Genomic DNA, 13761 nt, shown 5'->3' with positions numbered 1-13761 from the left:
AGGAGAGACAAGCTAAGAGCAAACAAAGGATGTCAACAGAAGGATTGCTGAGAAGGGAGCGTCAGTTGGGGGAAGGCAATCATAGCTGTTAACATTTAAAAAGCCCTTTCAAGGACTAACAAAATAAAGGATAGAGAAGTCCTCACCCTGAAATGGCTTTTATATTTCTGAACCTGTTATAAAAGCTTTTCTTAGAACACTTCCCTTCTAAAAACAAAATAGTTTCTATCGTAAACAAGACAGGCAGCACATCAATACAAAGACTATCTTCACTTACTTTTATTTCAGGGCTAGCAGAACAGACCATTATTCAATACCGCAGAACAAAGAATTGTTGCTCCACTTTAATGAATTAAGAAAACAAAGAATGGAGAAATTATGTCCTTGAACCTAAGACTGTGCAGGCTTCCAATACCATTGCATGTGTTAGGCTTTGTCCTCAATACAAAGGTTTTTTTTTTAAAAATCCCCACTTTTTAACATCATAACAGGTACGTTAGGACACCTTTCTCTAGGTACAGTCCTAGCAGAGACAGGGCCCAGGTAGTTTTTATATCAGTGTAGCCAGTCAAGGCCAACCATATATCTCTTAACTGGAGTTGATGTGAACCAGCTACATCAAAATAAGAAAATATAGTGCTTTGCTACCTCTAAGATTTTACATCATATTAGACTGACTAGGCCTCTTCATTTACCACTGTACATGGTACAGTGCTAGAATGTTGTACCTGAGTAAAAATATTTTTTATTGCAATGAAGATATAGCTTTATATATCTCACTTCTTTTCCTTCTTTTTCTTTTGTGCTTGCTGTGCTAGTTTTGACTGGGATAGAGTTAATTTTCTTCATAGTAGCTAGTATGGGGCTACATTTTGGATTTGTGCTGGAAACAGTGTTGATAACACAGGGATGTTTTGGTTATTGGTGAGCGGTGCTTACACAGAGTCAAGGCCTTTTCTGCTTCTCACACCACCCCACCAGCAAGTAGGCTGGGGGTGCAAAAGAAGTTGGGAGGGGACACAGCTGGGACAGCTGACCCCAACTGACCAAAGGGATATTCCATACCATATGACGTCATGCTCCACATATAAAGCTGGGGGAAGAAGAAGCAAGGGGGGATGGATGTTCAGAGTTACGGTGTTTTGTCTTCCCAAGTAACCATTACGTGTGATGGAGCCCTGCTTTCCTGGAGATGGCTGAACACCTGCCTGCCAATGGGAAGTAGCGAATGAATTCCTTGTTTTGCTTTGCTTCTGTGTGTGGCTTTTGCTTTGCCTGTTGAACTGTCTTTATCTCAACCCACGAGTTTTCTCACTTTTACTCTTCTGATTCTCTCCCCCATCCCACCAGCAGGGAGTGAGTGAGCAGCTGTGTGGTGCTTAGTTGCCACCTGGGGTTAAACCACAACAGCCTTTTTGGCACCCAATGTGGGGCTTGAAGGGTTCAAGATAACAACAGGTTTGATTGGAATGTGCTAGATTGAATTTATAGCTGTTATTGCTGTTTAGCTATTAATCAGCAGGCTTCTGTGCTTGCAGTGGGGCTTGCTTGCCTTACCGAATATTAGAGTCTAGTGCTCATTAGTGGCTGCTTTTTGCTTTCACTGCTTGCTGTACTGCTCATCATCTTACTGTGCTGTGCCTGGGAACATTCTGATAACAGCAATGGTGATGCGCCTGGGCTGGCAGACAGCCAGGGCAGCGCTGCTGTTTCTGTGCTGCTGTACCGGACAGGCTGGAACTCCAGTGCAAACTCGAGTCAAAGGGACTGTGACCTGTGGATGAATCCACACAGGAGCAGGACACCCCCAAAGCATCTGTGGCCATGGATAAGCCCATGCCAGAGCAGGTACATCTCCAAGTGTCTGTGGCTGTGGTTATGCCTGTGCCGCAGCAGGGAAGGGATTGTGGCCCAAGGATAAGTCCATGCTGGAGAAGGTACACCATGAAGCATCTGTGGCTGTGGATAAGTCCATGCTGCAGCAGGTACACCTTGAAGTGTGCGTGGCCGTGCATGAGGTCATGCTGGAGCACCTCTAAGTGCATGGCCATGTGTATGGCCATGGATAAGCCCATGACAGAGCAAGTACACCCCTGGAGGGACTGCAGCCATGGGTAAGAGCATGTTGGAGCAGGTTTACTTCTGAAGGGACTGTGGCTGTGGGTAAGGCCACACTGGAGCAGGTATATCTCTGAAGACATTGTGGCCCATGGAGAAGGCCATGCTGGAACAGGTGCACCTCAAAGCAACTGTGGCTGTGGATAAGTCTATGCCACAGCAGGTACACCCCTGGAGAGACTGTGGCGCATAGATAAGGCTCCACTTGGAGCAGGTACACCCCTAAGGGACTGCAGTCTGTGGATAAGTCCAAGCTGGAGCACAGGCAAGGAGAGGAGTTCATTGCAATGTTAAATCCTGTGGTCTGGTCTAAAGGGACCAGGGGTGGAGATTGTAATGGAAATACCTTTAAATTGTTGTAACCCATGATTTGAGTTGCATGTTATAGGATTCACTACAGCAGGAACCACTGGAACCAACGGAGGACAAGCCTTACAAGAAGCAGTGCAAGTGCAGCAGTGACCCGACCTGAGCTGGCTTTGGTACCCAGTAACTCCACGCAACACACCACCTCTCCTGTCCTGAGTGACCACCATAACGGATGGAGCCCAAAGTCATGGACTAAATGAACGCAATGGGCATTTTGTGGACATTTGTGGACATTTTAAAGACATTTTATAGGGGTAGTCCATAGACTAAGGGAATGATATCTGTGTATTATATCACAGCCACTAAGGATGGGAAGGGGCATGGTGGGTAATGAGAATGTATCGGATAGTGTGGGACCTGAGCATGACATAAATGGTATGGAATAAGGGGTGGAGAATGTGCTGGTTTTGGCTGGGATTGAGTTAATTTTCTTCATAGTAGCTAGTATGGGGCTATGCTTTGGATTTGTGCTGGAAACAGTGTTGATAACACAGGGATGTTTTGGTTACTGCCGAGCAGTACTTACACAGAGTCAAGGCCTTTTCTGCTTCTCACACCACCCCACCAGCGAGTAGGCTGGGGGTGCACAAGAAGCTGAGAGGAGACACAGCCGGGACAGCTGACCCCAACTGACCAAAGGAATATTCCATACCATATGACATCATGCTCAGCCTATCAAGCTGGGGAAGAAGAAGGAAGGGAGGACGTTTGGAGTGATGGCATTTGAACAAATTTAACATTGTCCTTTTTTGAGTCTTGTGGTGCTGTGAAAGCCAAAGTCTCTGAAGTCAGTTGAAAGTTGTCTGTATAAAGAATTTGCCTCTTCATATAATTATTCCTGTTCCCAACACCTTTGAATCTTTTACTGTATGGCAAAGAGAAATTAGAAGTAATTTCTTCTATGTTTTTGGGAAATGTAATTGGTATGGGAAAAATTACATTTGGGAATATAATTGGTATGGGAAAAATAGTGGCTCTGTGTGTTCTCCTTCCCAACCCTGTAAGATTGTAGTAGTTGCTCCTCCCTGGGGACTTCTGTAACATTTGTGGAAGTGGTCAGTGGAAAGGAGTAAGAAATAACACCAGGTATCTTTATACTGCTGATTTTCACTTGATCCAAAATGCTTTGAGAAAGATTTTAAAGGTGTGAAAAAAATGGGCATGTTAAAACTCTGGTATATCTGCATAGTTCCCAAGTCAGAGTCCTTTTTGAAAAGACATGTTTCTGCTTAACTTTCACTGTCAGTGGAGCACTTAGACTTTTCATATGCACCCAGTGTCCAAAGAAACTTTGAAGACTGCTGGTTTTTTCTTTTCTGACAATATTTGCATCTCCATGATAGAGCTATGTCACAATACTCTCTGCTGCCAGCTCATCAGAAAGATTTTTCCTCCTGCAAAAACATTTTCATTAACTTGTGTCCTGACAGTATATGTTCCAAATATGTGATCATTCATTACCCCTCTTATTTACAGGAGCCTATAGGAAGATGAATCAGGTCCATTGCAGCCAGTTTCTATGTGTTCTGGTGACTTGTATTACTTAAAATGTAGGCAGCATGTCTCCTTGGCAATGCTGATTTTTGCTTGTTTTAGCTACTTAAGCTCTTTACTGTACAAAAGGACATACAAATACATATTTGCTTGTCCATGTGCTGGGCTCATGGATTATTAATTGCGTATCAGCCACAGCCTATTGGCTTTGAGTGACTGCAATAAACACAAAGATAAAAGGGAAATTTGTTACCCTCTTTTACCTGTTTAACAACAACTTCTTATTTCTTACATCAGGTCTTTAAAATTAGTGTAGTGATCTTTTCAAGCTATATACGGTATTAATAAACTATAAACTATCTGGCAACTTTGCCAAGAACCTACTGTGCACTCTGCCTATACTGAAGTTGACTTTACCATTTTGGTATTCATTCTCCTATAATAAATTACATTAAGTTGCAGGTGCAGTACTGCAGCAATTTATGTACATTTTGGCTTTGAGCATAGAAATTTGTAGCCCAAGCATCAGGATATTTTTAATAGTCTGAAGTAATAAATTTTAAATAAATTAACCTAGGCATGAAAGATCATGTCCTCTTAATATTGTGATATTTATGATAGGTCTGAGACTGTCATGGAATTGTGGTATCCTGCCTAGAGGCAGGACTGTGTCCTTTACATCAGGACAGTGGTTGTGACATACAGGAAGAAAAATATGCTGTTCTACTGACTTTATACCACCTTCCTTGTTTTTCTGGGGGCATAACAGCTACCTTTTTCTATTTCAAGTAATACATTATTTCTAAAGCATTTGGGATCTGAACTGGGAAGGCTTAGTATAAATGCCATGTATAATGCTGTTAATTTGCTAGAGTAAGTTCTGTACAAAAGACTGAAGCCTTTGTTTGAATGAAAAGCTGAGAAAAGCAAATGTAAGGCTATATGCTAACCCTAAATAGTTTAGCGGGTGCCTAGAGTGCGATACTCATAAATGTTCCTGTATCTGGCATTGTTAAAACTGGTATGTGTATCATACAAAATCATATCACATATGTCATAGAAACATAGAATTATGTAGATTGGAAGGGACCGCCAGGGGTCATCTAGTCCTACCTCTTGCTTGATGCAGGTCCAATTAGAGCAGGTTGCACAGGGCCATCTCCAGTCAAGTTGGAGTATCTCCAAGGATGGTGGTGCCACACTGTTTCTTGGCAACCTGGCCCAGTGTTTGACCACCCTCAAGGTAAATTTTTTTCTGTATATTGAATTGGAATTTCCCATATTTCTGCTTGTGTCCATCACCTCTTCTCATGTCACTGCGCAGCTCTGCAAGGAGCCTTGTTCCTTCTTCCCTACACCCTCTTATTAGGCCGTTGCAGGCAGCAATAAGCTCTCACCTTCACCTGCTGTTCCCTGGGCTGTGCAAACCCAGCTCTCTCAACTTCTCCTTGCATATTGTGCTGCAGCCTTCTAGTTGTCTTGGTGTCTCTGCTGGACTTGCTCCACTGTTTCAGTATCTGTCTTGTACTGGGAAGACCGGAGCTGGAGACATTGCTCCTGATGCAGTCTCACAAGTGCCAGAAAGAGGGAAATTATCAGGTCCCTCAATCTGCCGGCAATGCTCCTGTTAAAACAGCCCAGGATGCTGTTGGCTGCCTTTGCTGCCAGGGTGCACTGCTGGCTCATGATCAGCTTGTTGTCCACAGGGACCTCCGTTTTTTTTCTTGCAAACAGGCTTTCTAGCCAGTTGGCCCCCAGACTGTACTGTTGCATGGGGTTATTCCACCTCAGATGCAGGACTCTGCAGCTTAATGTATTGAATTATAATTATAGAATTCAATGTATTGAGTTATAATTTTGTGCTAGTAAGAATTAATAGCTTTGAGTTTGTCATTTGGGAATAGCAGTGGCATGCCTTCTGAATAGCCTAAATAATGCAGAATCATGCATAACATGACTCTCATTTTTGGATAGTCAGTTTAACAAAATCACCTAAGGCTGATGATATATCAAGTGCATCCTGGAATAAATAAATTACAGAAATCAGTAAATTACCAAAGAAGGGATAGTGAATTGTTTCCTGAAAGCAGATAATTTTTTTAGACTAGCGATGCTTCATTTTTGTTTTGTACATTTATAAATAAAGTAGGCTATGCTAATTTGGAAGCAAACCGAACACTACTTTGTGGTTATTCTGTTTATTGATCAACTGAATATTTAACTTTTCTTGTTAGATTAATTTTGGGTGGAATACTTTCATTAATAAAAGAGTTCAAAATATACTTCATTCTGAGGATATTGAAATACCATTTAATATTATCCAGTGTTGTCATTGTATGTTGAATGGTTTTCATATAATGGCTGTTCGTGACTAGTGTGCTTTCACGTGTACATAAATTCTCAAACTAAAAGCTCACAACTTTTTATATCGTATGTCAATTTTTATAATTAAATATTTTATTGTAATTTAAGAATTTTAGAATTATATGAGCAATTCGGTGGTTAATAACAAGTGGTTTTGGTTTGGGGTTTTTGACAGTCATAATAAAAGTAGTTTTCTTTGTGTTGTTAGCAACCCCCCGTTAGTGGTAACACAAATCTTTACTTATGCCTTTCCCCCACTGTTAATTCGTTTGCCCTTTTTAAGAATCTTGGAATTTGTCAGAAATGAGTCTGGGAGGATTAATTCAACAGATCTCTGTCCATGGTCTGTCGCAGCTTTCTCAAAAGGGCTGTATGTCCACAATGTTAGGAAAATTTGGCGTATAGTAAATTAAACCTCAGTGCTGAAGACTCTGAGCTAGGAGACGTTATACAGAAAACTAGCATTTCTGGTGCTGCCTGTGATTTTCAGCTGATGACCCCCTTTGCTAATGAAGCATGCAATCCTAATTTGGCATGGGTCAGAGGTAGGATGATCTTGTGCAGGTGAAATGTCATGTGCCACATTTTGCAGAGTATTAGTCTGAACCTATATTTGGTTGGCACCTGTGCTCCAAAACTGGCATCCCACCTTGTGAGAAGGCAGAATGCCACTCTGACAGATGGGGAGGAATGCAAGCATGCCAGCAAACCAGTGTATGCATCAAGGGGTCACATTTCTCTCCAGGAATGTTGAAATACCGGTACACGCAGAGCTTCTGTATCTGAGGCACACGTGTTTCTTGGCAACAACCAAAGTTCCCGCTGAATATCTTGGCACAGTACGTAAGGAAGCTTAGTGAATTTTCGTGGCTTTCATAGGGTTTCTACACCATGGGAGCCTACATATAATTTCTGCTAAGAATGGACCTATGAATATAAACAGAAGAGGGAATATATTTTGCAAATTATTCTTTCTTATTAATAGATTAAGAACTGTTAAAATGCCATCATAGCTTTCATGGGTGATGATTCTTTTGATTATTTAATGGTTGGTTTATCCTGGTCTGAGAGCAATAGAACGTGTGGTTTGGCAATCAACTCAAAATGTGATTATCACAGCTTAAACTTCTACCATTTCTTTTTCGTACTTTATTTTCTTTTAACTTAAAAGTAAATTCTGGAATCCCATCACACTTTTGTACTTCATCAAGAAATTAGTTTTTTTCTGTTCCCCAAATTGATATAATGTATTAAAATTAACTCTGGGGCATTCCTTTCTTTTGCTGAAGGTAATTCTGAATGGTTTATTTCAGTGTTTTTACTTTTTTGCCTCCAGAATTACTGTAAAGCTTTTCTATTTCATCTGTTACAGCACAGTGTTTTTCACATTTGAATAGCTGCATCAACATGAATCCTTTATAAGGACCTTAAAAACAAACTTTGCCAAGTCCCAGAATACAGAAGCTAATTCACATCCCAATACTCAGCTGCCTCATGAATAAAGGAGAGTCTGTGCCTGACACTTTGAAGCTGTAGCTGTTAAACCATACAGACTATTTACCTCAATAAATCATTATAAGAAACTAAGGTACAATTATACCCACAGAGAAATAGAATTCAAAACACTGATTTATGTGGTTCAGTGCCTGTTCCCTTTTCCATCATGTTTTGAATTTTATGCATGTTTGTCATCTTTGGCTGCTTCCATGTATCTTTAAACTAATGGGTCTTGCTTTTTTAACATTCCTCATTAGGTTTGTTATTTTACTTTGACATACAGACATGATTTGCACGCTGTACAAAATTTTGCATTTAAAATTAACTATCTAATTTCTTACGCTATAGACCAAAAATGGAAAATGTGAGTAATTTGTTTAAACTAAAACATACACCCTTCTCTGGTTAATTTGTGACCATCTAAGCTGAAATTCCATATTAGTTAAGAATTTTTTTGGTGCTTATTTGTGGGATCTGAAGAGAGACCACTATACAAAGGAATCTGTCATTGTGCTCTTCAGAAAGTGCCTGCTAATCTAGAGGGTTATCATAAAGAGGTGGAAGCCATATGAAGTTACATTTGGAGTTCGTTCCTCAATTTCTTTATCCCTTGAAGAGGAAAAATGAATCTAAAAGATAAAAATTAAATAAAATTAAAGTGCTGGCTCAGAGGAAGGAATGGCACCGAAACCAACAAATAATTCCATATGAAATGGTAGAAATAAGGTAAATATATCTAGCAAGTGAAGTTTGAGAGCAGCCACAGACTGTTAAGCCACCCAAGCCTTTAAGAGCATGCAGTGTTGTCCTGTAGAGCAATAGGGTGGGGAGTCATTTAATAACCAATAAATGTTCCTTAATAAAACTTAAGAAAGTTACAAAATATTTAAAATGAGATTTTAAATATGAACAGTAGTAAATATACTACAGTTCCAAATGCTTTATGCCTTGCTAAATAACTTTCAGCACTGATGCTTAGGTGGATCTAAACAATCCTGAGTGAGGGTGTATCATGCAACCTGCCTGATCCCAGTGGTTTGGACTAGAGTAGCACTTGTCTGCACTATTGAGAGGGAGTTATAAATCCATCATTATTTCTGAAGTGATTTATAGCATGAAAGTTTTTAGACTGTGTGTAGCATTCATATATCTTGTTAAAAAAGATATATCAGTTGAAGACGGGTTTGGCCATTTCAGATTATTTTTGCTTTACAGTGGATAACAGAAATTAGAGTGAGAAGCCTAAATGCTCATCTGTAAGTCTTATCTGTATTTTCATTATCTTACACTGAATTTCATAAGATATTAAATTCATACATGAATATGCATATATACTCTGTATATAATAAGTGAGTAACAGCACACAATCTTTTGCATGCACTCTGTTATTTGCATATATACCTAACTCTTAACACTTCGGTGTGTTTTTGCCTCTCTGAATCTACAGGCGTTTTGTGAGGAAATAATATAATACCTAAAAATTTCCATATGCAAACAATGTAATTTATCCAAAATTGAAAACTCATATAGGATATTCCATAACCTGTTGCCCAGTATTCCAGCAGTCCATAAAATACTGCTTTACAGACTCATAGCATTTGAAATGTTTCTGTCGTTATATCCATGTAGCTAATAAAGTTTTTATGCTACTGAAGTAGAGGATTGCTCAGAAATATTGATGATGGTGGAATTTAACAAATCTGTGGATTCTACTATCAGCAGATAGCATTCTACTATCAGCTATTGTGATTGTGCAATGTGCGACCTCTTGTATTATCCTAAACAAAGTTTAGGAATCTGGGAGCAGAAAAGCAGCACGACCACTTATCTCCAGAAAAAATAGATATATTTATGTTCATTATCAAGCGTATTTCAATCTTGTTTCTGATAGAAGCATATCTGCAATGTCCGTGCAAGTCTGTATCTCAGAAAATGTTGGCTGATTTCAATCGAATTTGACAGTGGGGCAGTCAAGTTTCAAGTTTTTACAAGCTTCAGAAAAACTGGTGACTAGATAGGGAAAGAGAGTGATCCAGTGTTCCTCTGTGCAGTGAAGACTGCAGAGTGAATGCAGCAGTTATCTATAGCCAACCAGGCAGCTTGTCTTCATTTCTGTATGAATCATGTGTTGCGTCTTGCCCAGCCCCTAGCTGAGTACCCAGCTGCGTTCCCTGGTGAAGCGCTAAAGGGAACCAGCGCTCGTGGTGTCACTCGTGGTCAGGGGAAAGTGGAGGGAGAGGCCATAGGGCATACACGCAACAAATGGCAATTATTGTGGTTGGACCCACGTGGGTGTGATACAGCACAAATCAACTAGTAGCCACACTATAAACATTTCCATTGCTTACAGAGCAATTTGTTCATTAAAACCATTTATATCTGGTGAAATTCCATTAATGAAACTACATATTCTAGGGCCTTGTAATACCTAAATTGTATTTTTCCTCTGTTCTTAGTGCCCTAGAATGGAGATCCCCGCTCAATTATAGAAATAGCAATGTCATCAATGATTAAAGTTTCTTATTAGATATTTCCATTAAGAAAATTTCAAATTATTAATATTTCACATTGTTTTTCTAGTTCAGTGCCAGTGCACCGTGTAGCAAAGAGCCATTATATTTTGCAAAATACTGAAAAATCTCATCCTAAGTTGAAAGAAATTCTGGGACATTTTCAACACTTTCTGAAATTTCAAATAGTTACTAGGATTTGTTGGCTCAGGTGACCTTGCATCTTCAGTCTTGCAATTTTCTAAGCAACAAATATAAATACCACCTGAATGCTATTTAAAAGCATCCAAAGTTAGGGATTGTTTGCCGTGAAAATTGAAACATCTTCTCAGCTACTGGGATGCCACAGAAACTCAGGAAGCTGGTTCTGCCAGTACTCATGCCATTTTCTCTTCTGGTAGAGACTGACTATTATATCTGGAACTTTCCCTCAGCTCTAAAATAGCACATATCAAAAAAAAGAATATTTTAATTCCTAATGAAGTCTCTTACCCAAATTTCTAAGGACCACCTACTTTTTCAGATGTGTGTTCTGTTCTAAACGTGGGTTCTAGAGCAGTGTAAGTACTTTGGCTATGCATTATGTTTTGTTGAAATAATTGTGCAGGTGTAACCTGGATGTGGATGCAACTGTAATAGTATAAAAGGGCCATGTCCATCTTCCCTAACAAGAGGAACTTCACACATAGAAAGCAACCTTATGATCTCATCACAGTACAGGGCTTGAGTTGATTAAATTAAATCAGTGTAATTAAGCATAACTTTTGTATGTAGACAAATCTTAAGCATTGCATGAACACAGACCAAGAATAAACTTGCTTAGTTTACAAAGCAGACTGTTAGTTGCAGCCTATCACGCAAACAGGGAGAACAATTTTTAAATAAACTTAATGAGTTAATGATGCAACTCTGTATGTGTTAAGGAGGGCAAGATATGTCCCAGGAAAGCACTGTGAATGTTAATCTTAGGCACCTGAACCAATTTGTTGAGGTTACCTAGCATGATTTTTTTGTGGCTAGTTTGCAAAAGTAGTAACAGTGAGGAAGTACAGTTTTCTGCAGTTTTTTCTAAGCTTTTCTTCTATTAGCAGATGCGTTTCACTCACCGAAACTTTAAGCTCAAACAAAGGTTCTTTAATTTTAGCAATGATTCTTCAGAACATCCAGGGATGACATATAATAGACTGTGCGTATAGCATGAGCAAACAAGGCATCAATAATAACCTTCTAGCATGGTTTTATCTGGATGTACTGAATTACAAGGAAAACAGTTTTGGATTTTTTCCTAAGTCTCATGGATCACAGATTGCATGTTTAAAAGTGCAAAGGGAGTAGCCAGACAAAGGAAAAGAAACAACACAAAAGCCTTAAGTTTGCATGAGTTACACTATGCTGAAATCCTGACCTCAAATCAATAAGAAATCCTTTATCTGACACATATTGAGGGATTATAGACTCAACATTTTAGAGGATGTGTTTGAACAGCATTGACATCAAAACCTTCTGAAAACTCCAGGTGGATTATGAACTGTGTACTGTTTATATCTGTAAGTACAAGCAGCTGAAGAGTTGTTTCAGTCTATCTACGCTACAGTTTTGCAAGTATGCTATGTTTATTTCTTAGGAAGTAATTATTAAGGAGCAGGGGGGTGTTTATGTAGATCAAGTGCTTAAGGCATAAGGACTCAAGAGGTCAGAGTTTTCCTTGCAGTTACGCTACAGACATTCTTTGTGAATGGGGTAAATCAGGTCCTCATTCTATATCCCTGATTCTCTGTAGGTACAGCAGAGGTGGTATACTGGCAGCACTTGATGGGATATTACAAGATTTGTTTTATTATTTTTGAAAGGTGCATGCAATTACTTTTAATTGCATGCCACAATATGGCTCCTTTAGGTGTTGGGATTTGAAAAATATTTCATAATGGCCATGCCGCTCTTCTGAAAATATGGTATCTTCCAGTCATCTACACTTAGTGAGTCTGAAAACCACACTGATGGTATTCTGCTTAAGTAGTTGTATTTTGGGCTGATCTCTGCATTTTAAACTGTTTAAATAAATTAGTTTTGCTGTGAAGGGTGTTGAAGATGCTGAACACTTCAATGCAATAGCCGTTTATTTGGGTGTTTTGTTAACATATTTTAGGACATTTGAAAAAGTGTTTATTGGATAAGCTCTTACTGTATATTCTGAGGTTTAAGAAAGGGAATAGATCCAAATGTGTACTAAAGACAAAAAAAAGAAAGAACATGAAAACAGAAAGGAAGGAAAATGACTGTAATGAACAAGCCATTGGACTATATCTCGTGTATTATAAACTCAGGGAAAAGCTATAATATTTGATTCAGGAGACACCCATTCAAGAAAGCCTTTTGGAGTCTGCACAGTGTCCTGTCAGTTGTTCAAACCGTTTCAACCCTCTGTTCCCTACTGATGACCAGCTGTCCTTAAACATGGAGAAGTGTGGGGGACCTGGACTTTTAAAAAGGAATTTAGATAATGAATGTCTATTATCTCCTTGATATTTAGGAGGAAAATGTTTTGCGTATTGAAAAAAACCTGTGTGATATACTTCTAGAAGGATGCTTGTAATATTCCTAAAATTAGTCTTTTGTTAATTTTCATGTCAAATGCAGTAGCAAAGAGACTTATCAGTGGCAGCAATCTAGTTAATACAAATCAGGAGAACTGTGGAGTAGTGAAAGTAAAAAGGAACAGCACTGGATCTGCTCTTACAATATTCTTTCTGTTTGACAATTCTATGCCTTTTATTTCATCTACGTACTTTCTGTTTTTAAATGAACATTCAGAGCGTTCTCCTTGAGCACCACTGAGAAATAGGACATTTAGTTCTGTTTTACAGTGATGGGACTTTTTTTTCAAACTTTTAAATCTAGGTTTCATCATGTTTATGTTGGGATAAATGAAAACATTCTGGTTTAAGGACTGACAAAGTTCAAGCACATTTCACTTGTGATCAGGCTTTAGCAGGTAAATTTTTAGTACGTCCAAGGCTGTGTAAGGGGAACTTATTTGGAACTGTTTATTGTTCTGGCTGGTGCCCTTAGGCAACAACAATAACAACAATAAAATCTCTGCTGGACGAAACAAAGAACAAAACATATAATTTGGTGATAGATCAATTACAACAGTGGGCAAATACGCCTGCAGAAATACAGCAGAAGAGTAAGGATAGGTTATATCTAAAATAAAATCTTACCTTTGGTTGAAAGATAGTTCTGAATTTACCTGTCATGGGAAGTAGGTACAGCACTGCAGAATTCTTTCAGGGCTTTGGTGGCTCTAGTACTATATGGAGCTCGACAGAATAAATAGTTTATCTTGTTTAGCATGTCTGCTAAACAGTATTGCCATTATTTTAAACTATCAGTTTGTGAATACCTGGCC

The sequence above is a fragment of the Ciconia boyciana genome, chromosome 6 (genome assembly GCF_034638445.1).
Source record: "Ciconia boyciana chromosome 6, ASM3463844v1, whole genome shotgun sequence".
Classification (NCBI taxonomy): domain Eukaryota; kingdom Metazoa; phylum Chordata; class Aves; order Ciconiiformes; family Ciconiidae; genus Ciconia; species Ciconia boyciana.
This window is presented reverse-complemented; position numbering follows the sequence as displayed.